General features: G+C 49.5%; 1 protein-coding gene across 3 annotated transcripts in view; it reads right to left on the minus strand.

The window, feature by feature from the left end:
- WNK3 (WNK lysine deficient protein kinase 3) overlaps positions 1-25,216 on the minus strand; it is a 794,746-nt gene that overhangs the window by 121,244 nt on the left and 648,286 nt on the right. The window lies entirely within an intron of this gene.

The raw sequence follows: 25,216 nt of genomic DNA on the forward strand, positions 1-25,216 counted from the left end.
GCATCAGACTGCATCTGGAATTTTTTTTGTGAGCAGTACCCGTGCGCCAGTTGGTGGCGTCATTCGACTCAGAATGGCGTGTCAGCATCTTCCGTGGCTGGATGCGAGGTGAGCGGTGCCAATATAGGCGCCACCGATGCGTGCTGACATCAGTTTCTTTTCTTTTTATGACTTTCCCGCCAGAAGCACAGGGCCATGAATAACACGAACCACTGGAATGGAAAACTAGGGCCCTGAAAGGGTAACAGCCTTGTCCCTAAATATCGTTTGTAGAGTGGGGCGGCAGGGTAGGTCGGGAAAGAATCTGCAGCTAGAGATAGTCTCTACCAGATAAGGTGTTACTGAAGGAAATTAACTTTCTCATCTGACAGACTTCTAGCTGCAGATTTCTTACCCCAGAATAGTTGCCAAAGCAATACCATCCCCGGAGGTAGGTCTGTGGACCAATTTCATACAAGGAAGTCCTGCAGTACCGAACGGACAAAATGCCCATCTAAACAGACCTGACTGTCCAGGCAGTAGTGCTTTGGGAACGTGTTCAAGGAGGCCCAGGTTGCTGCCAGGCAGATGTCCAGGACCAGAATTCTGCGTGCTAACTCGGGGATCTCAGCTTTCGCTCTGGGGAAGTGAGCATGCAAATCCTCAGGGGGTTGCTTTTTAGCAGATCTTGATACAGAGCACGATCCATCTGGAGATGTTCCACTTCTGCACAGCCTGCCCTTTCTATGCTCAGACATACCCCACGTAGAGTTGGTCCTCCACCAGGAACTATCGTGAGCAGTCAAGGTAGACGATAACACTCTTTTTGGGTCCAGCCGGTGAAGTTGTTCTCTTCTTCCTTGGAGGGATGCGGCAGACCATCAAAAGTAGGCAGAGTGATGGATTAGCCTACGTGAAAGGATGTGACCACTTTGAAGTAAGGAGGCTTGGATGATCAAGCCTGAAGCTCACTGACCCTCCGAGCAGACATTATAGCTATGAGAAACGCAGTTTTGAAGTTAAGAAACCTGAGTGGACAATTGTGCAAAGGCTCAAAAGGAGTGCGCATAAGAAAAGTGAGGACAAGACTGAGGTAACACTGGGGCATAATGAAAGGGGAAGGTGGAAACAAATGTTGCAAACCTTTTAAGAACCGATTTGCAATAGGGGATTTGATGAGGGATGGCTGGTCAGGCAACCGCAAAAAAAGCAGAAAAACAGAAGAGAGATAGCACATTAGAGTGTTTAGAGCAGATTAAGGATGGAAAGGAGAACATGAGAAAGTGGGGGCAGAAAGGGGGATTGTTCTGTGTTTTGTGCATGCTACAAATTTTCATCATCAGCAGGTATATACTGTCTTGGTGGAGGGACGCCTGGCTGCCAAGACAACGTTAGAGACTTCGAGAGGAAGGTCGAAAGTTGTCAACTGTCACCGCTCAATCTCCATGCAAGAAGGCAAAGAGGTGACAGGTTCTGGTGGAGAACCCGCCCCTGCTGCTGAAACAGGAGATCCTCTAGAAGGGGTAGCCTGATCGGAGGATTGAAGGCCATGCTCAATTTCTTGGGACCCCAGACTCCACGTGCCCAGTACGGAGTCACAAGGATGACTTGTGCCTGGTTGTTCCTCATCTTCTTGAGAACTCTTGGCAGTTGTGGTATGGTCATAAAGGTGTATATAAGGCCTGAGTTCTACTTGAGATGAAAAGCGTCTCTGAGCGAGAGTTACCCTCTGAACTCGAGAGCGCACAACTACTGATATTGCGCATTCGACGGTGGCGAACAGATCTTACCAAGGCTCTCCCCACATGATGAATGAGACCATGCGCCACTTTGGATGGAGAAGCCATTTGTGATCTGCTAGGCATCTTTGGCTGAGTTTGTCCGCTGTGGAGTTCAGAGAGCACACCATATGTTGAACCACCAGGCAAATGCCCTTACGTTTCAGCCATGTCCAGAGAGACAGAGCCTCCTGACAGAGGCTCCACGACCCCACCCGCCCTGTTTGTTGCAGTACCACATGGTGGTGGTGTTGCCCAGGAACACCTGCACTAGCCTTCCTTTGATGAGAGTAGAAAAGCTTTCAATGTCAAATGGATCGCTCGGAGCTCCAACGGGTTGATGTGGAGACCGGATTCTGCTGGAGACCAGAGTCCTCTGACCACTTCTCCCAGATGTTCGCCCCATCCTGGAGTGATGCATCTGTCACTAGTGTCAGATCTGGTTGGGGACAGGAGAGGGGTCTGCCAATGACCCAATCGTGGTTTGTAAGCCACCACTGCAGAGGTTTTGCAGTTCCCTCTAGAACTGGACCATGTCAGAGAGATTTCCCTGATGCTGCGCCCACGGGAACTTCAGGTCCCACTCCATAGCCTGCATACACCAGCAGGATGTAGGAGGCCATGAGGTCCAGCTGCTGCAGTCTCACCAAAATCCAGGATAGAGGCTGACAACAGCATCATGGTCTGAATATCCTACACTAGCTGTTCGGGAGGATAAGCCCAAAACTGCACCATGTGCAGAACAGCTCCGATTCAAGGGAGAGTCTGAGAGGGAGTCAGGTGTGACTTCAGAATGTTGTCACTGAACCCAGTGAGTGCAGGTGGTCCACCAAAGTCTGGAGGTGGAAGACGACAGCCTGGAATAAAGAAAGGTAGGGCTGTTCAGAAATGAACCATCTCACAATGGATAGTACTCTACATAAAATTATGCTGCACACTGACCAAAAAGCAACTCCTGAGGGCTTTCACACTCTTCCCCGAGTCCCTGTCCTGGACAGTCAGGTCTGTTGCAATTGGTATTTTGTCCGTTGGTCCTGCAGGACTTTTTGGTGTGATCTGCTCGCAGACACACCTCCGGGGAAATATTGCTTGGGTATCCATTCCAGGCTAACTAATCTGCAGATATGAGTCTATCAGATGAACAAGCTACTTAACTTCAGCAATGCCTTCTCTGGTAGAGACTATCTTGCCGCAGATTCCTTACCAATCCTCCCCTCTGTGAACTAATTTCATTATAGGGTCACCCTTCTGAGACTATTAGCAATGCACACCAGTGCATCAGCATTCTTCGTTGCCCTGTGCTTCTGGCATGGAAAGTCGCGAAAAGAAACTAATGTCAGTGCACTAGGTGGTGCCTATGTGGCCACAGCGCACGTCACATCCACTGCGACCAACAGGAAGCTGAACGAAATCAACTACGGCACACAGGGGTACTGTTTAAAAATTTCCGGTTCCAGTCTGATGCCTGGGGATAAGTCTAAGGTAAGGAATTTATGGCTAGATAGAGTCTCTACCACATAAGGTCTTCCCAAAGGCAAGTAAATTTCTTTAATGAAGAAGTGATACAAAGTGAAATAATTTAATCCATAAGGACTATAGAGACACTTTTGTGGAGATGCCCCGTCACCATGCAAGTTAACTTAGACGCTTTGTGTCTATGGAAAGAGCGTAGTAAATTGCTGCCATTAGAAAGGCACCCAAGACTCTTAAAATTACTTTGCAAATATAACAGCCAAAGACATACCTTTTTACTGAGATTTTAGCAGACCAATAGGTGGCTAATGCCACTCAACCTACCTCTATTGCCTGTGCCCAATCAAGGGCCTCTTTGGCTAAAAGGGCAAACACTTCCCGATGGAGAAAGGAGAGGTGGCCCTCCGCCAGCCGATGGAAAGTGGGTGGCATGAGAGGAGGGGATTCGAGGAAGAAGATAGAGTAGGCCCCTTCCTGACTATTTGTAGAACCCACTTGTAAGATGGTATGGACTGCAGTGGGACAGGTCCTGCCCCCCACTGGGTGCCCATGCTGGTGTAAGGGCAAATTAAAGGGGTTTTGAGGCTTCCAAAAGGGGGTGGACTGGCCCAATTTCTGGCTGGTTGTCCCAAGTGGTCTGTGAGAACCATGACCACAGCCACAAAAGGCTGAGAAGCTTGTTGGGTGGGAAAGAATGCGGTTGGTAGCCCCTCCTATAACCATGAAAGGGACGAAAGCCAGACTGGGTCTGGCGGGGCCATGGATAGACCCTAAGACCTGCCCCTATCTCTCTTGTCTTTAAAGCGTTCCAGCGCTGAATATTACTTTTTGTCAAAAAGACGGAAGTCGTCAAAAGGCGTGTCCCCAAAGGAAGCTTGGACATCCTCTGTAAAGCCAGTGATTCTAAACTAGGGATGGCGTCTAAGTGCCACTGACAACTCAGTTGTTCTGCACACAGAGTAGGCAGTGTCCCGCTCACATCTGATGGTGAACTTTGCTGCATCCCAACCATCAGAAAATGCTTGAGTGAGAATGGTTTGGGCCTCCTCTGAGGCTGAAGCACCTTTGTCAATATGTTCATTTTAACTACCACTAAGGGCAGCTGATGGTCAAGGGCCTAAGCCGCCCTCCACATCACCATAGCAAAAGAGGCTCCCTCCTTTGTAGACACAGTGGGAGGAGAGACCTAGCTATTGTCTCATGAGGTGTCCAAACCACTGGTATCTGCCAATTCCTCATACCAGCTGTCCACTGATTCCTTAAGGGGGTGACGGGTATCCATTGTGGTCCTGACTCCTCAATTGTCCAACTCTCCAAGCCTACTGAAGGAAAACAGCACTGGCTCCGTTTCGGAGGGAATGGTACTGGTTGGCAAACACCCATCCGGTCTGTTTCGGAGTAAAGTATGGTAATGGGGCCTGTGCGGTCACGGGCGTCAGGAACAGCAGCACTGGAGTTGGCTCCGTGGAAAGTCACAGCCTCACTTATGGAGCCACTCCGGATCTAAGGGGCCGGACAGGCATCAAGGGCAGACCCGCCGGTGGGAATCCAATAGGAGCCCTCCAGAGGAGTCGGGCCATCCAAATATGAGGTGGATGGCCTCATACAACTTTTAATTGGGCAAGGGTCGCTCTGGGTAACTGTGGGAGGCGTGGATCAGACTCAGGCACAGGCTCCGCGGAGGAGTGATGCCTCGAGCATTGTTGTCGTTCTCGCGTCTCTTCCAATAACTTGGACTGGCAATGAGAAGTCGAACAACGCTTCAACTTCTTTGACTTCTTCTGCTTGTGGGGCTTACCCAACAATGTATTCCAGGACGACGATTGTCAAGATAATTTTGTGAGCGGTACTGGAACCTTTCACATGATCTTGAAGATCGCCTTAGTACACAAGAATACATTCTTAAAAATATCTTCAACAAAAAGTCGAAAAGAGGTCAATCAAAAACGGAAAGTAGCTCTCTCTGGGTCTGTGCTGACTGGCGGGGAAAGAAAAGAACGGATGTTAGCACGCCTATATAAGCACCACAGACGTCACATCCAGAGAAGATGATGCCAACAACAGATCTAGTCTGATGCCTGGGGATAATTCTAAGGTAAGCAATCTATGGCTAGAAGTCACTATCAGATAGATTAGAACAGCACTGCTAGAAATTACTATTCAAATTAAGAAGAATAGTGGTGGTCCTTAGGAAAATGATCGAGGGAGCCAAATCAAAATTCCCCTAAAATATTTCAGATGAACCAGTTTAGATGGTGCCAATGAGCTTACATTTAGAGGATAGAAATAAATAATCAATTCATTTTATTACAAACGTACCAAGAAGCTGAATGGACAGTAATTCTACTGCAGGTAGAGCATGGCAATTGCATCAGGTCATCATTCAAATTGTGACATGGATGAAGAGAACGAATCTAAGTCACGTAAGTGCTCTGTTTTCAGGAAATGCAGGCGACTCCATTTTTTAATCTGAAGGGACTCTTGTTTCCTCAAACTATAACTCTTCTGATTAGTAGTCATAAGAAAGGATCTGGTCTGCTTAGATGAAGGGGGAAGAAGAGTCCCAGCTGATAAAGTCATTCCCAGTGCTGACAATGAACTGTAGAAAGAAAAGATAGGGCAGAAGCCAAAGCTGATGCAGACATTGCTTGAAAACCCAATACTGGTTTAAAAGCAAGTTATGTTATGTTAATTGGATTTATGTAGTGCATGGCTACCCAGTAAGGGTTTTCCAGCACTATGTCACCAAAATACATCGGCTGTAGTTCCTATTCCAAGAGGTTTAGAACAACCAGGTTTTCAACCTCTTTCGGAAAGTCAAAAGGGAGTGACATGCCCTCAGTTCCGGAGAGAGGGAACTCCATAGCTTTGGGCCTAAAAAATAGAAGGCTCGACCTCCTTGCCACGATCTCCTGATTCTGGGAACCAAAGTGAGGTCAAGATTACTTGACTGCATGGGGAACCCGGAGGAATAATGCATGGGAGAAAAGGATCTCCCTATACGCTGAGGATATTTTGTTGTATGTTACAAAGCGGCCCCTCTCAGTGAACAGTATATTACATATTTTTCACCTCTTTCAAGGTTACTCGGGTTACCAAATCAACTGGGATAAATCCCTCATCTTCCTTTTGGCAGCAGGCCACATGGGTTTAATGCCCATTGTTGGCTCCAGTAGTAACTCAGTGCTTTCGGTACCTGGGCCTCTTTGTAACCAGGGACGCATTGGATTTCATGCGTCTGTATCTATTCACTGAGCTTTAGTGCCTTAGGGATGATGTGGCACACTGCAGGGCGCTTCCGATAACTCTGATGGGCAGGGCTGTGCTTTTTAAGATGATGACCCTTCCCCGTATGCTGTATGTCCTCCAAAATACCACATACAGTGTGCTGTAAGAAAGTGGCTCTGTATACACTGCACCAAAGTAAGGTACAGTGTGCACAGAGTCCAACAGTCCCCAGAGGTTTGGCAGAGGTTAAAGTTCGATAGAACCTTACTCTCTAAAGTGGTAGCTTGGTCGAGCAGTAAGGCAGTATCAGAGGACAGTGTAAAGCATTTGTTGTACACACAGTCAGCAAATGGTCTCACACACTCAATAACTGAACTCAAGGCCAATTGTTTTGTATATAAAAATATATTGTTGTTTTATTTTAGAACCACAGGTTGGTATGAAAATACTTTCTCAGAATGAGATGCCACAGTTGAATACTTTCAATGAGCAATAGACTTTTGAATGCAATAGATACAGTGGTTGCAATATGCAACACAAACTTAACACAATTATAACATTGTGTTCAATGCGAATTTTAAGCAAACTGCAATATCATTTACTTTACGAACGGTTTTCTTACTCCGGGCTGGATCCTGGATTCAGGCGATTTTTAAGGAATATTTGTATGTTGTAAAAATCGACACTTTGAAGAATTTCTGGTAAAAAACAGGAAATTTTATCCTATGGAGGAAAATCGGAAAATCACAGTTGTTATCACTTTTTCTAGCCAGTGCTGGGTTCCTAACTCCAGCACTGGGGTCTCTCCTGGTAATAGGTGAGTAATTTAAAAACTCGACACTAAGAAGAATTTCCAAGTGAAAACCAGTCAATGTTATCATAGGAGGAAAAATTAGTTATCAGTTTCAAGGTAAGTAATCGGTCTTTTGAGTTAGGGTTCTGGGGTTAGACTCAGGGGTCTCCCAGGGTCAGGGATGAACTGTTGTTGCACCTTCAGCGGCACTCGGGTGGCCGGGTGCAGAGTGTTGAGGCCCAATGTTATCCAATGGGGGACAGGGGGACTTAGGGGGACAGGGGGACTTCGGCTAGTCGTGGCTGGCAAGCAGGCCACAGGGTTGTGGGAGCAAAGGTCCTAGGGTTAACCTCAGGGCAAGTTGGGGACCAGGTAAGCACCAAAGGGGCACCCTCAGCGGCGCTAGGGCAGCCGGGTGCAGGGTGCTGTTTTGAGGTCGGGTGTCCTGTTGATTTCAACAGGATTTCTCCGGGACAAAGGAACACTGCAGGCTCAGGGACGAGGATCTTCCAAGAGTGACCACCACTTTGAGGGATAAGTTGGGATGTAGAGGGATGGTTAGGCACCGCTGGGTTGGGCACACAAGGCCGTGGGGCGTCAGGTGCAGGGGTGCCTTTGGACATCGAATTTTCTTACCCGGTCTGATCGCGGTAGGGGGGGGGCTCTGGATTGAGGCTGCAGGTGTTGTCTGGAGGCTTGAGGCAGGTCAGGGGTCGCCAGATCTCGGGTCAGGATTGCCAGGGGGACCTCCTCGTGATGTTTGTTCACTCAAACACGGGCCAGGCTCGGCGGGTGCAGAGTGTGCTGGATTCGCGCTTCCTGGTTGACACCAGAAGCTGCAGTTCAAACACGTCCGGTGTTCACCGGAGAAACAGCTTGGGAAGTGAATGCAGGCAGGTCCTCCGGAGTTTTTGAGGTTGGTGGCCACTGGAAAAGACAGGATTTCGCAGGAGCAGGTTCCAGGGGAGACAGGCCTGTAAGCTGGGGCGCAGTCAGTGGGCGTCGTCCTCTTGTTAGCTCTGCACGGCTTCTCGTCGTCCTTTTCTTGTCATTGCTAGATCTGAGGAAGGAAGGTTCAGGGTGCCCCTAAATACTAAATTTAGGGGCATTACAGGTAGGTAAAGGTATTAGATTCCTTACCTTAGAATATCCCCAGGCGTCAGACTGGATCCGGAAACTTTAGCATAGCAGTACCCTTCTGCGTCGGTAGGCGTCGTCGGTAGGCGCCGTCTGCAGCTCCATGTCCGTCGTCGGCGTCGGGATGACGTTGCCTGAGTACTTAGACGCCGCCCTCGAGCGCTGACATCAGTTCTTATGCACAGCTTTTCCGCACCAGAAACGCAGAGCTATGATAAAAACCAACACTGGTGCCATGAAACTAGGGCCCTGAAAGGGGAAGACCTTAACCCTAGATATCGGTTCGCAGAACAGGGAGGATGGGTGGGGCGGTAAGGAATCTAATACTAACTACTGTTTCTTACAGATATATCGTTACCGAAGGTAAGTAACTTGTGCATCTGAAAGAAACAGGTTAGTATTAGATTCCTTACCTTAGAATAGAAACCCAAGCAACACCAACCCCGGTGGTGGGTCTGCGAACCAATGATCACACCAGAAAGTCCTGGAGAACGGAACGGCCAAAGAAGCCATCTCTCCGCACTTGGCTGTCCAGGCAGTAGTGTCTTGCAAACGTGTGCAGCGAGGCCCACGTAGCTGCCTGACAGATGTCCTGCAAGGGGCTCCCCGACCCAGGGCAGTAGTAGCCGCCATGTCCTGAGTGGAATGGGCCCTCAGCCCAACAGGAGGCTCCTTTTTAGCCAAGGAGTAGCATACCTTGATGCACAACACGATCCATCGAGAGATGGTTCGCTTGTGCACCGCCCGACCTTTCTTAGCGCCCACGTAACCAACAAAGAGTTGGTCATCCACCCGCAACTGGCGTGTGCGATCCAAGTAGAATGTGGTGTCCATTTTTTAGGGCACATACGATGTCGAAGGAGTCCCTCTCTTACTCTGAAGAATACATTGCTTCACTTACGGCTGGTCCTTCACTCCTTTCTGGATCACTCCCTGTACCCTCCTCCTCTATCACACCCAATACTTCTAAAGCATTACTAGAAAAATTGGAAAAACTAAAAAAGAAACAAATCAGAACAGACCTCCATGCCCGTATGTTGACGGACTATCTTAGGTCTGGTGTTATCCCCTTGGGACTACAAATTCGCAATACTCCTGCCATTTTCACCACTGATCCAGTATTCCGCACTAAATTCAGCTACCTTGCCACTACATGCTCCCGCCATTGGATGGTTTAGGTATAGACACGGCCATTGAACACAACCGCCAGGAACTTCTGGAAATAGCAGAACTTGAGAAACTAATTCTAGCAGACACCTCTCATACAGATGCCAAAAGCCTTCTGGAGAAGATTAATACAACAATCTTCACTTTCAATACATTTGAGGTTAACAAAAAGGTCAATAAAGTCCAAAAGGACATAAAAAACTATAAAGTGGAGTACACCTATCCATATTTAAACGAGGAATTTTTCAATACCCCGTACGTTCCCCCGAGAACACGCAACTGGGGTCGATTCAGAAACAACCAACGAGTAACATTTTCGGACTCATCCAATACTTCTGTGGAGGACTCTGACTCAGACAACCGTCCAGGACCTTCCTCTGCATCCAACCGACCACAACCATTACTCCCGCCCGGTTTTTTAGGACAGGGCCGCGGTCTACCTCCACCCTCAAACCGCGGCGCAAGGAATCGACAATACCAACCACAATTACCCGGCGAACGTCAAACACGGAATCGATATTACCAATGGGGACACCCCCAGTAAGTGAAACCAGCTTGGTCCCTGCTACGGATCTACAAATACCTATTTTCAATCTCTCGGACCACGTCTTCAATCATGATTAAACTGCTCTCCTCTCACGAGGTCTAACCTTCGTACCAACTGAACGAACCAATTTCTTAGACCTCCAATCCAGTCTGCTGAAATTCTTCAGGCGAATAAGACTGAGACATTTCTTTTCCACCGGGCAGACCTATCGTCTCTGGATGCGGGTCTATATTGGAACCCCTTGGCAAATATATAGATTCAATCATCAAAGAATTTGTCCCTGCAACAGATACCTACATTCGGGATACAATGGATCTCATCAACACAATAGAGGATCTACCCTTAGACACCACCAACCAAGTAATGGCAGGACTGGACATAGAGTCCCTTTATACAAACATTCCACATGATGAAGGCCTACAAGTCATTCAGACTCTTCTTCTTTCCAGACCCCAAGCCACTCGGATTCCAACGGACTTTGTTATGAACCTCCTAAAAATTGCGCTTCAAAATAACTACTTTCTGTACCGGGATACATTCTACCTACAGATCAAGGGTGTCTCTATGGGCGCTTGTTTTGCCCCAAATTTTGCTATTCTTTTTGTCCACAATTTGGAGAGAACCTTGATTTTAACACCAATTAATCCCTTCTTCCAACAAATCAATCTATGGCGTTGATACATAGATGACGTGCTGTTACTATGGAATGGTACTTCTGACACTCTGGATCCCTTCATCGCCTGGCTCAATGGATCCCAAGAACATCTGAAATTTACTAGTGAATGTAAGAACAACGACCTTCCATTCTTGGATGTAATCATTCATGCCGAAGAAGGACTACTGGGCACTTCCCTATATAGGAAGCCCACTGAAAAGAATACCTTACTGCTTTATTCCAGCTACCATCCGAGCGGCCTACGTGATGGCTTACCATACGGCCAATTCCTGCGGATTCGACGTAATTGTAAATGGCGGAAAGACTTTTTTAAGGAAGCAGACATCCTCTCCAAAAAACTAATACATCGTGGATATCCAAGAAGGCTGGTGAATGGATCGAAAAAAAGAGCATGGTATTGCCATCGAGATCTTCTCCTCACGACTCAACCCAAGAAATCCATGTCAAGGATTCCATTTGTTTCCAGATTCAGCCCACACAGCAACAAGGTCAGTGCGATTACCAAGAAGAATTGGCCCTTCCTTCGCGCCCACGAACATTTCCTTGAAGCCCCGCTTTTCTCGTACCAACGCGGTGAAAATTTGGCCAGTCACTTAGTGCATGCCATCACATGGCCACAAACCTGTCCTAAAAGAAACACCATCACAGCAGCCTGGGACCTTGACCCAATCGTGGGACACTACAAATGTCAAAATTGTAGTGTGTGCAGCCTGACTTTCAACACAAAGGAATTCAAAGTCAACGACCGTTCATACAAGCTAAAAAATCACACGAACTGCAGATCGCAAAACGTCATCTATGCGATAAAGGGTCCATGCGAACTTCTCTACATTGGACAAACAACGCAGATGATCAAGCAACGTATCATCCAGCACAAAAGCAGGATAAACTGTAAAACACTGACGGCACCGTTAGTGGCACACTACCTAGAAGCGGGACATGCGGACACAGACATTCTTTGGCAAGTGGTGGAGAAACCCTCTCTGCCCATCCGCGGAGGGGACATCAGATCTCTACTTAATAAAGAGGAGGGCAAGTGGATGACCATCTGTGATTCGGTGAATAATGGCCTCAATAACATCGATGAGTGGAATAGTACTGTCACTACATGAAACCATCAAGCCATTCCTATGACTCTGTAAACCAGTACTCCGGAACATCAAGTTCCCCATCTAATTCTGTATCCAGTACCCTGGTCCAATTGGCCTTCCCCTTCCATTTAAATACCTTGCTTTCCTTTCCCTCCCCCCCCCCCGCCCTTTTATTCTTTCCATTCCACCCCTCCCCTTTAAAAAGCCTCAGTATAATGTTAGGAGATATGTTTATATTATTGCCAGTTAATTTTACATCCATTGCATAACTCTGCAACTGTCAATCTGTGTGAACCTAGACATCACTCATGTCTTTACTGATATTAGTTCATTACTTTTGCAGTCCTAACCAGGCCGCCCTTGCAGATATTAGATAACTGGCTATGATTAATTATGTAGAATGTACAATCGTTCATCATGCTATGGTTAGCACGTAATCATGCCGAATATTGCCACAAATGCCCCAGATCATGTTCATGATGTAATTTGTACGATAATTGAAGCATAATAACTACCTGTTAAACCGAAATGAATGTATATGTTTAAATATGCCCTGATTGCCCGTCCGACGTCACCATAGCAACAGAATTACCAGTGTTTACTGACATCATCGCTCCCTCCCCGCCCCCTGTCCCGCCCTGTTACCCGCCCCTTGTACGCTCTGTCTAATGACCTAGACCACGCCCCTTTCCCGCCCACATGCAGAAGTAAATCACTCGCCTTCCCGAACGCCAGCATTCACCAGACCATTGGATTTATTCCAGCTACAGCACGAAGATCTATAGGTAAATACTTACGGAGCCCGCTCCCGCTGGCTCTATGCCCCCGCCACTACCTTGATTACCGGTCAGTGGTTTCCCACGTATATTGATTACCCCGTTCGTGTCTCTACTTCTTGCAGGACACGTGCAGAATTTCGGCGGATTACAGATGACCGCTTAGCCCTCCAGAGCCAGTATGTATACATGCCCTCTTGATACCCCAGACTATCACCACATTGAATCTATGACTATTAATATTGATTCATTACTCTGATTCTTCTAATTACAGTGCCCCCGCGCAGGCTCCCAATTCATTATTGACGATCGCCTTGATCGCTTTCAAACCAAGCTTTCTCCCAGGTAATTACCTTCATACTCCTATCTTCACGTCCCCAAGCATCCCTGGTTCCCTGTACACAGTCCCTGATTCCCTTTCTTTCCCTTGCAGCACGCCCCGAGTCAGACAACCAAGTCCTGATGACTATCCTGACTAACGTGGATCGAAACGCCGTCGACTTCACAGCTTATTAATTGGTGCACTTTACTAATGTGGTTCAAATAATGCAAAAAATCTGTAATCTGTGATATCACTTTGTCACATTATACGAGCCACCCACTGTAGATAACTTGCACCTTGTTCACAGTGCCCCGTTCACGCTGTCTATTCCCTCACTTGCGTCGCCACTTTCACAACAGTCACTTTTGTAGAGCACCAAGTTTTATATGGTTGTCACGTAATTGAGTTTATGCAGTGCTGCTTAATAACTGTATTACCGACCATGAACGTACATCATAAATAAGATGATTTAACTATCTTGTCTTAAAACTTAACGAGTGTTCTCCTTCTTTCCGTTCAGCAATGCGATATGCATGCATGCTTAATTGACTGTTTATCATTACCTATTGGGACATTGTTTTTTTGATTGTACCAAGTAGAATGAGAACGCACGTTTTGGGTCCAGACAGTGGAGCCTCTCTTCCTCTTTCGAGGGATGCGGAGGCGGAAAGAAGGTGGGCAAAGTGATAGACTGCCGATGTGGAAGGCTGTGACTACCTTGGGCAGGAAAGAGGGTCGCGTCCGCAACACAACTTTGTCCGGATGGACTGAAAGGAAAGGAGGCTTGGAAGAAAGGGCCTGGAGCTCACTCACTCTCCTGGCAGAGGTGATGGCAACCAGGAAAGCAGTCTTTAGAGTAAGGAGGAGAAGAGGACAGTGTGAAGCGGCTCAAAGGGAGCGCACATCAGAAAAGTCAGAACAAGGTTCAAGTCCCACTGAGGCATTACGGAAGGAACAGGAGGAAACATGTGAGTGATACCCTTCGAAAACCTATTTACAACCGGGGAGTTGAACAAAGAGGGCTGATCAGGTAGTCTTAAGAAGGCAGAAATGGCCGAGAGGTAGCCCTTCAGAGTGCCCAGAGCAGAGCCCTGCTGGGCAAGAGAAAGAAGAAAGAAGAGAACCTCTGAAAGAGGGACAGAAAGGGGATCCACAGCCTTTGCTGTGCACCATGCCACAAATTTGTTCCGCCTGCAGGCGTATACCGATTTTGTGGAGGGACGCCTGGCTGCCAGAATCACATTACAGACTTCAGGAGGCAAGTCAAATGGCCTCAACTGCCGCCGCTCAATCTCCACGCATGTAAGTGGAGACTGGACAGGTTCGGGTGGAGGACCGTCCCCTGCTGCTGCGACAGAAGGTCCTCCTGAAGGGGCAAACGAATTGGGGTATCCCGAGCGGAGTAGCTCGGGATACCAGAATCTCCGTGCCCAGTCCAGAGCCACAAGGATGACTTGGCCTGGTCGCGCCTGATCTTCAGCACGCTGGGCAGAAGTGGTATAGGCGGAAAGGCGTACAACAGACTGCAACTCCACTCGCGACGAAAAGCGTCTCCGAGTGAGTGCCGCCTCGGGAATTTCAACGTGCAGAACTGATGACATTGCGCGTTCCCTTCTGTGGCGAATAGATCTAACGAAGGCTCTTCCCACTGCTGAAAGAGGCCTTGCGCCACGTCCGAGTTTAAACGCCATTCGTGATCCATCATGCACCGACGGCTGAGCTTGTCCGCCCTCGCGTTCAGGGAACCTGCCAGGTGTTGAACCACCAGGGTCACGCCCTGATGTTCCAGCCACTGCCAGAGGCGCAGAGCCTCCTGGCATAGGGTCCACGACCCCACCCCGCCCTGTTTGTTGGAGTACCACATGGCGGTGGTGTTGTCCGTGAACACCTGCACTAGACTCGCCCGGACAGAGGGGAGGAATGTCTTCAGTGCAAGCCGGATAGCCCGCAGCTCCAGAAGGTTGATGTGGAGCGGGGACTCCGCCGGAGACCAGAGGCCTCTGATCTCCGCCTCTCCCATGTGGCCCCCCCAGCCCTGGAGGGACGCGTCCGTCACAACTACGTGCTCCGGTTGGGGTGGGGAGAGGGATCTGCCGCTGACCCAATCGAGGTCCGTGAGCCATCACTGCAACTGTCTTGCAGTGCCCTCCGAGATCAAGACATGGTCGGACATGTTACCCTGATGCTGGGCCCACTGAAACTTCAGGTCCCACTGCAGAGCCCGCATTGCCACCGGTCGTGATGGACCAGAAGGATGCAGAAGGCCATCAGCCCCAGAAGCCGCAGCGTCAACCTGACCTGAGACTCGGGATAACGGCTGAAAGATCGAAATCAGAGCCTGAATATCCCAAACCCGCTGTTCGGGAGGATAAACCCGAAACTGCGCTGAGTCTAGAACCGCTCCGATGAAGAGGAGCTTCTGAGAGGAACACAGGTGTGACTTCGGCACATTGATGGAGAACCCCAGCAGGTGCAGGAGGTCGGCCGTAGTCTGGAGGTGGCTGATGACTGTCTGGGGCGAGCCCGCCTTCAACAACCAGTCGTCGAGGTAGGGGAAGACTGAAACCCCTAACCTGCGCAGATGAGCTGCAACCACCGCCATCACTTTCGTGGACACCCGTGGGGCGCTGGTAAGGCCGGAGGGGAGCACGGTAAACTGAAAGTGCTCGTGGCCTACCGTGAACCGCAGGTAGCGCCGGTGGGGCGGCAGGACGGGGATGTGAAAATAAGCATCCTGCAAGTCCAACGCTACCATCCAGTCTCCCGGGTCCAGGGCAGCTAAGACCTGAGCCCGTGTCAGCATCTTGAACCTCTCCTTCCAGAGGAAGCCGTTGACGTTCCGCAGGTCCAAGATAGGGCGTAGGACCCCTTTGCCCTTCTTGGGAACCCGAAAGTAGTGGGAGTAACAACCACACCCTACTTCTGGCCCAGAACGCGCTCGATGGCCCCCTTGGCCAAGAGGGCCGTAACTTCCTCTCGCAGAAGATTCAAGTGATCCCCCGACATGCGGTGGTACTGCGGTGGCATGGCTGGAAGGGTCGCCTCGAAGGGGAGGGAGTAGCCCCTTCGGACGATTTGCAGCACCCACCTGTCCGAAGTGATGTTGCGCCAGTGGAGGAGGTGATGGCGAACCCTGCCCCCCACTGGCATCACGTGGGCCTGAAAGCTCGGACTAGGAGGGCTTTGAGGCGGATGCTGCAAGGGTGGATGTGGACTGGACTGGCCTCGCCTTTGTCCCCGGGCACCGCCACAACGGTTACCACGTCCGCCACTGCGCTGGATATTAGTCTGCGGCCCGTGGCTGGCAGGACGTGTGGGAGCACCCCTTCCTTGGCTACGAAAGGTGCCAAAGGCAGCAGTATGCTGGTGCGGGCCGACAGGCCCAAGGACTTGGCCGTAGCCCTGGAGTCCTTAAAGCGCTCAAGCGCACTTTCTGCCTTGTCGACAAAGAGGCGATGGCCATCAAACGGCATGTCCATAAGGGTGTTTTGGACATCAGACGAAAAGTTGGCGGACCTCAGCCAGGTGTGGCGACGAATCGCCACCGTTGTTGCCATCGCTCTGCCCAGCGAGTCTGTTGTATCTAGTCCACACCGGATGGAATACCGTGCCGCATCTCGACCCTCCACAGGGGCTTGGGCGAGTTTAGTCTGGGCCTCCTCCGGACATTGTGGCAGCACGTCCGCGACCGTGTCCCACAGGGAGTGGGTATAACGGCCCAAGAGTCACGCGGTGTTAACTGACTGCAACCCCAAACTCAGTGAGGAGAACATCTTCTTACCATACTGTTCGTACCTCTTGGATTCCCGATCGGGTGGAGCCGCCGGGAATGCAGTCTGGGAGTTAGAGGCCTGTATGACCAGGCTCTCGGAGTGGAGTGGGTGGACAGGAAGCAAGGGTCGCCCGGAGCCGGGCGGTGGCATATGACCACGTTCCTATCTACAGGGGGACCGTAGCGGGCCTGGACCAGGTGCCCATAAGAACGTCAGACAAGGCCTCATTAAACGGCAACAGAGGCTCCGAAGAGCTTGCTTGCGGTTTAAGGACCTCAGTGAGGAGGTTAGTCCTCACAGGCGCGACGGGGAGTTCAAGGGATAAGGCCTTGGCCGCCCGCGTCAACACCACACTGTCCCCTCCTCCGAAGCGAGGGGAGACAAAACCAGTGTCTGGCGAAGTGTCCAAACCACCGGCATCCCCTAGTTCACCTGCCCAGTCCTGATAAGACTGGCACTCACGTGCCTGAGGGTCCTCAGACCCCTCCCATTCCGCCTCGCCACCCATCTCCTGATACTCAGGGTAAAGTGATGGGGCCGGATCATAGAGGAAAAAGTCATCTCTCGACGTCGAATGCGGCATCGAGCGGCGACGCTCCGGCGTCGGAACAGGGTTGAGTGTGGGGGACTGGGGACGACGTCGTCCGTGGACGGCGCCAGAGTCGACACCCTAGAGGCCGGCGCGGCGAGGTCGTAAGGTCGACCGGCGACGACCAGGATCCGGATCCAGCGGGGCCCAGCGGCGTCGGGACCGAAGTCGCAGGCGGCACCGGGGCCAGAGCACCCGGCCCGCTTGGGGACCCAGTCGGGGCCGCTTGGCCCGAAGGCACAGCGGAACCCGACGGAGCAGCGAGCGACCTCATGGCCATGAGGAAGATGTCAATCTCCTCCGGCGTCGCGTTCTGCCCAGGGACCGTCAGGTATGGAGCAGGCCGCGACGCCTGCGGCTCCAGCGGAGCCGCGTGGGCGGTGTCACCCGAACCCCCGGCCGCGTCGCGCGAGCATCAGAAGAGCGATGTCGCTTCTTGGACTTCTTGTGCCTCTTACCTGAGGGGCCGACTGCCGGAGCTCAAGGCGTTTGCGGGACCGCTACCGCCTAGCCTTCGACGTCAAGGCCCGGCAGTTGGGGCAAGACTTGTCATCGTGGTCAGGCCCCAGGCAATATAGACACTGGCGATGGGGGTCGGTAACCGAAATCAGTCGGTTGCAGTCGAAGCAGGGTTTGAACCCGGGCATCCCTACCAGCACCATCGGAGTCGTTCGACTTCGAAGAAAGATAAAAAATGATCGAAAAAGTTTAGTCAAAAATTGACTAAGGGCACCACTTTTTCCGGATCGGTGCTTGCTGGCGCGGAACTGACGTCACGGCGTGAGGGCGGCGTCTAAGTACTCCGGCGATGTCATCCTGGCGCTAATGACGACGGACGCGGAGCCGCAGACGACGCCTACCGACGCACAAGGGTACTGCTACGCAACAGTTTCCTGATCCAGTCTGACGCCTGGGGATATTCTAAGGTAAGGAATCTAATACTAACCTCTTTCAGATGGACTCCAATCCAGTCAGGACTTGGTTCACCAACCTCTGGAAGGTGGCAGGGGCATTATTTAACCCAAAAGGCATTACAGTAAACTGATGGTCCCCATCAGGGGTGGAGAATGCTGTTTTCTGTTTGGCTCCTGGAGCTATGCCAATCTGACAGTACCCAGCAGTCAAATCAAAGGTCCTGAGGAATTTGGCTGCCCCTAGCTTGTCTATCAACTCATCTGCTCTTGGAATGGGGTGAGCATCTGTCTTGGTGACAGAGTATAGTCCTCTATAGTCCACACAGAACCTCATCTCTCTTTCCACCGTGTTGATGAGGCTTGGAGACCAGAACCACTGGGCTAGCCCAGGGGCTCTGAGAGGGTTCAATCACCCCTAGCTCCAGCATCTTGCCGACTTCAGCTTTGATACTTTCCTTGACTTGGTCTGATTGTCGATAGATTTTGTTTTTGACAGGGTTACTTTCACCAGTGTCCACATCATGGGTACCCCAGCTGGTCAGACCAGGGGTCAAGGAAAAGATGCTAGCAAACTGTTGCAAGACTTGATTGCAGTCAGTCTGCTGTTGGGGAGAGAGGGTGTCTGAAAAGACCACTCCATCCACTGACCCATCTTTTGGGCTGGAAGAGAGGCGATCAAGGAGAGGTTCACTCCCTGCTTCCTGTTCATCAGTCACCATCAGCATGGTGAGGTCAGCCCTGTCATGTTATGTTATGTTATGTTATTAAAAATGTATAAAGCGCACATACGCCTAAAGGCTTCTTGGCGCTGGAAAGAGCTAAAAAACATAACAAGGGGTGAGTCTGCAGGAATCTTTATTTCAAGTAAGCCTGTGTGAAGAGGTGAGTCTTCAATGCCTTTCTAAAGGCAAGGAGGTCCTTACTCTGTCTGAGGGCTAGTGGCAGAGAGTTCCATAGGGTAGCTGCTAAGAAATGGAAACTGCTGCCACCTTGTCGTTTTTTCTTAAAGCGGGGTACTTCAAGTAGGTCTTTGTGGGCTGATCTCAGGTTACGTGAGGGAACATATCTTCCAATCAGCTGCCTGATGAATAGAGGTCCCTTGCCTTGCAAAGCCTTAAAGATGATGCACCCGGCTTTGAATTCGGCTCTTTGAGCCACGGGTAGCCAGTGCAGGGTCTCTAGGCCTGATTTGATCGATTCCCATTTGGGTACATTGCAGATCAGCCTGGCGGCCTGATTCTGCAAGTACTGCAGTCTTCTAAGTTGTCCTACAGGTAGGCCAAGGTATAGGCTGTTTGAGAAGTCGATGTGGGAGAGGACTAGGGCCATGACCACCTGAATTAAGGCGGAAGGAGTGAGGAAATGGGCGATTTTCCTAATTTTCCTCAATTGGAAAAATCCAGAGGAAACCACGGTTCCAATTTGGGATTTTAGCGAGAGGTCCTCTTTGATGGTTATCCCCAGACTTTTTACAGTCAGAGATTTCTTAGGGGGGAGGCCCATATCAGCAGGCCAGAAGTTAGGGCTCCAACTGATTTCGCTCTTGCCGGGCAGGATCAACTCAGTTTTCCCTGGGTTTAATTTAAGGTGATTTGAGGACATCCAACTCTGGATTAAAGTCATAGTGGCTTGGAAGTCCTCCACAGCATTTGGGGAATTAAGAACGAAAACTAGCTGCAAGTCATCTGCATAATTGTATACAGTGACTTTGTGCTTTCTCAGGGCAAAAAGAAGGGGCCGCATATACAAGTTAAACAATAGGGGAGATAACGAAGAGCCTTGGGGCACCCCGCAGAAAGACTTGACTTTGGCAGCAGAAAAGGAGCCTAAGCGGACAGACTGAGTACGTTCAAAAATGAACGATTTCAACCAGGCTAGGGCAGAGTCTATAAGGCCCACCTGTTCGACACGGTTGACCAGGATAGAATAGTCAACCGTGTCGAATGCGGCGGACAAGTCAAGAAGTACCAGGGCTTGATGAAGGTTTTTGTCAGCGTAGAGTTTAAGGCGGTTCACATGGATAACCCTTTTGGGTATCCTGCTGGTGCCCAGGTCCACTAAGTAAGCGACCTTACTCTTTCACCAGGATAGGGTAAGGGGCACTCCATCTGTCTTGGAGAGCCCTTGGTGCCACTGGCTCCAAAACCCACATCTGTTGTCCAGGTTGAAATTCAACCATGGCAGCTTTTTGGTCATACCAGTGCTTCTGCAGCTCCTGGCTAGCTTCAAGATTCTGGACCTTAGGCCAAGCACATAGTCCACTTTGTCTTGTTTGGGTTCTTGGAGAGGCCTCTCCCAAACTTCTTTCACAAGACACAGTGGTCCCCTTACAGGATGACCAAACAGACGCTCAAAGGGTGAAAACCCCACTCCTTTCTGAGGCACTTCCCTATAAGCGAAAAGCAGGCATGGCAACAGGACATCCCACCTCTTTTTGAGTTTTTCAGTGAGTCCCATGATCATACCTTTCAATGTCTTGTTGAATCTTTCAACAAGACCATTGGTTTGTGGGTGGTATGAGTAGTAAACTTGTACTGCACCCCACACTCCTTCCACATGTGTTTCAGGTAAGCAGACATGACGTTGGAACCTCTGTCTGAAACCACCTCCTTAGGAAACCCTACCCTGGTGAAGACACCCAGGAGGGCCTTGGCTACTGCAGGAGCTGTAGTAACCCTAAGGGGAATTGCTTCAGGGTACATAGTAGCATGATCCACTACTACTAGAATGAATTTATTCCCTGAGGCTGTGGGAGGTTCAAGTGGACCCACAATGTCCACCCCTACCCTTTCAAAGGGTACCCCCACCACTGGCAGTGATATTAGGGGGGCCTTTGATTTGCCACCTGTCTTGCCACTGGTCTGCCAGGTAACACAGGAGCTCACAAACTCCTTCACCTTTTGGTTCATCGGTGGCCAGTAGAAGAGGCTAACTAGCCTTTCCCAAGTTTTGCTCTGCCCCAGATGTCCAGCTAGGGGGATGGCATGAGCTAAAGTTAGGAGGAACTCCCTGTACTTCTGTGGCACTACCACCCTCCTGGTAGCTCCAGGAGTGGGGTTTCTTGCCTCAGCATACAGTAATCCCTCTTCCCAATAAGCTCTGTGGGTACCACTGACATCTCCCTTTGCATCTGAAACAGCTTGCTGCCTCAGGCTTTCAAGAGTGGGGCAGTCTCGCTGACCCTGGCACAGCTCTTCCCTAGTGGGTCCCCCTGGGCCCAGAAGTCCAACCTAGTAAGGCTCAAGTACCATGGGCTCAGTTCCCTCTAGGGTTTCCAAGTCTTCTCCCTGAGGAGAGGGGTCCCGAGAGGCTTGCTGTGTAGAAGATTTTGATGGAGAGAGTATCCGCGAGTGCCTTGGGGCTGTTTTTAAATGGTTCCAGCTCAACAGCCTCAAGTGCAACTCAGACAAGTCTGAGGTACTCTTCTTCGGCTGCCCACACGACCCAGACTGGCAGGAATGGTGGCCTATCAACATGTTTCCTCCAGCGCACTCTTCCCAGCTAGCTAAGAATCTGGGGATCAAGATGGATAATGGCCTGGCGTTAAGATCTCACATCCTTGGTCTCACGGGGATATGTTTTGGCCTATTGAGGATGCTCCGAAAGTTTCTTCCTCTGCTCTCAGAAGATCCTAGGAAGACAACGGTGCAGGCCTTAATCGGCTCAAGATTGGACTATTCCAACGTCCTGTATCTTGGCCTGCCGGAATATCTTTTACAACATCTGCAGGTCGTCCAGAACTCGGCCGCGCGGGCCATTTTTGGCCTTTATAGACGTTCTAGAGTTTCACGCCTTTTGCAGTCGCTCCATTGGCTGCCTATCCGGAAGCGGATAGTTTTTAAGGCCTTGACCCTGGCCCATAAGGCTCTCCATGCCTCGGGAGCTAAATATCTCCAAAGGAGGATTGCCTTCTACCAGCCGACCCGATCGTTGAGATCTGAATCACTGTTCCTCGTGGTGGTACCCCGAGTAAAGAGGGCCCGCATTGGGGGTCGCTCTTTCAGGCTGCTGGCACCACAGATCTGGAATACGTTGCCTCTGGCACTACGCAGCACCTCTAATCTGTTGAATTTTAGGAAGGGCCTTAAAACTTGGCTTTTTGCCCAGTGATTCTTTTCGCTCTGTTTTTTGCTGTTCCTTTTTGCTTGTTCTGTGTTGTGTTACTCTACGACTGGTTTTAATAAAAGCGCCGGGACACTCTCTGGAGTAGCCGTGCGCTATAAAAGACAAAACTAACATAACATAACAAGCTGGTCCCCCAGTCTTCTTGCTTTTTCTCTTGGTCGGTTGGGCCATACTTTCAGGCTCCAAACCTACTTGTTCACCCATCTTTTTGCTCTGTGCTCTGGTTTGCACACACACCAGTCTAGGGATAACCAGCATGGCTGCATGGGTTATTTGTTCAACCTCTGCCCAGGCTGAGGTTTCCAGGTCATTTCCAAGCAGATAGTCAGCTGGCAATTGTGGAGAGACCACTACCAGTTTCAGGCCAGTAACCTCCCCCCAACCTAATGTCACCATAGCCATAGGGGGTTGGGTGGTAATCTGTCAGCATTGGTGACTGGGTAAGTTTTCCCAACCACGTATTGCTCTGGGGAAACCAGCATTTCCTTCACCATAGTGATGGTGGCACCTGTATCCCTCAGGGCTTCTACTCTAGGTCCATTAATGGAGGGGTATTGCAAATACTTTTTACAGATGGGTGGCCAACCAGCTACAGTGGCAACCTCCATTTCCCCCAAGGAGACTAGACTAGCTTGAGTGTATTCACAGATTTGCTCTGGGCACTCCTCTGATCCCATCTGTAGACTCACTGTCCCTGGAGTAGCTGTATTGGGTGCTTTAGGGACTTTGTTGTAGGGGCAGTTTTTGTCTACAGTTAAATGTCCCAACTTCTTACAGTTGTTACAATAGGCCTTGTTAGGATCAAAGTTCTTCCCCCTATAGGGCTGAGGCATATAGGGAGTAGTTTGGGACCCACCCACCTGTACAGGTTTTTGGGGCCCTTTGGAAGACTCAGACTTTTTATCTTGGGGATTCTCACCACCTTTCCCCTGGGGAGGTTTTGTAACCACCTTGGTAATATCATCACCTTCCTCAAATTTAGGGACAATCCCCTTTGGGGATTTTAGGATCATAAGATTCCTCTCTATCCTTGTTATTGATATTGCTGTCACCAGAGATAGGGGCTAAACCCATCTCTTTCCTTTCTTTGTCCAGAGCCAGGAGTCTGGACTCTAGATCTATTCTCTTGGCCAACTTGGCTAACAAGCTGTCCTAATCACTGGGACTAGTCCCAATGTTTTCTCTGGGCCCTGGCCCACCTGTGTAGGTTCTAGGGTCCCAGAGTGTAATTCTTGGAGTTAAGGGTACAGGGCCCCTCCTCTCCCTAGAGATGATGGTGGGGGGGAAAGTCTCCCCCTCCTCTAGCACCTCTTCTTCCTCTGACTGGTCATCACCGTGTTCAGAGGGGTGGCCTTTAGCATACTCAGCCACGAGCTCCTGGAGCTCTACTTTGGTTGGATGCAGGCCCACTGGTATATTTTTCAATTTGCATTAGGACCTTACTTCTCTGAAATTTAGGTGTAAGTAAGGTGTGAGGTCGAGCTCCTCCACCAGGTCCTGTGCAATATTATCCCCACTAATAGTTGGGGGTGGTTGAGACATTCTAACCTGATAGTTCTAACCCTCTACCCTGACTATAGTCACTTATATTTTTCTGAAATTTTAAAGGGACTTAAGCAAGGTCCTGACAAGACTTTTAGTATTTTGGAAAACCCAATTTCAGAATTCTAAAGACAATTTATGAGTTCCTTTGTGTGATCAGATGGTAACCAAGTAGTCCAACAAATGCAAGTTTGTATCCCCCCGCTGATCCACAAATGTGAGAAAGTGGCTCTATATATACTGGACCAAAGTAAGGTACAGTGTGTATAGAGTCCACAAACCCCAGAGGTATAACAGAGGTTAAAGTCAGGGCTGACCTTACTCTCAAAATTGGTAGCTTGGTCGAGCAGTAAGGCAGTACCAGAGGAGAGTGTAACGCATTTGTTGTACACACTCAGTCAGCAAAGATTTTCACACACTCAAGGACTGAACTCCAGGCCAATTGTTTTTACATCCACAGATATAGTGGTATTATTTTTAGAACCAACAGGTGTCAAAAATATACTTTTCTCAATATGAGTGATCTCAGATGAGTACTTTGCAGAAAGGCAATACACTGTGTAACCACAATAGGTACAGGAGTTGTAGTAGGCAATACAGTTCTAAACACAATTTAGCATTGAGCTCAATGGGTTTTTCTACCTAAATGCAGGTAATTAGTTAATAGATTACTTTTGTAATCCCAGGACTGGATCCTAGATTCAGTCTTAGGGTCTACGCTGGAAACAGTTTAGTAAAAACATGTTAGTTATTGCAGTGATTTTTAAGAAATAAAAAGCTATTTCAAAAGTTCACACTTTGAAACTTTTCAAGGGAAATCTGGCAATGTTATCCAAGGGGACAAAATTCAGGTTGCAGGTAAAGTACGATCTCGTTACTTTTGCAATCCAGTACTGAGCTCCTAGGTCCAGCAATGGGGTCTCAACTTAAAACAGGTAAGTAATTACGTTTCAGTATTTCGTATGATTTTTAAAGAATATTTCAAGTTTTCAAAAGTAGACACTTAGAAGAAATTTCATATAAAGGCAGACAATGGATTCCTATGGAGAAAATACAGGTTACTAGTAAACTCGGTTAGGATTACTTTTGCGGTTCAGTACTGGGCTACAAGGTACAGTACTAGCTTCTCTCCTGATCCCAGGTGAGTACTTCGGAATTCGGTTGATTTATATGAATATTTTAAGTTTCAAAACTTTACACGTAGAAGATTTTTCGAGTCAAACCAGTTAATGTTATCCAATGGCAGGTAAGTGAGTTACCGGTTTCCAGGTGAGTACTCGACTGGTGAAGTTAAGGTTCTGGGCAT

Source organism: Lissotriton vulgaris, chromosome 10 (genome assembly GCF_964263255.1).
Source record: "Lissotriton vulgaris chromosome 10, aLisVul1.2, whole genome shotgun sequence".
Classification (NCBI taxonomy): domain Eukaryota; kingdom Metazoa; phylum Chordata; class Amphibia; order Caudata; family Salamandridae; genus Lissotriton; species Lissotriton vulgaris.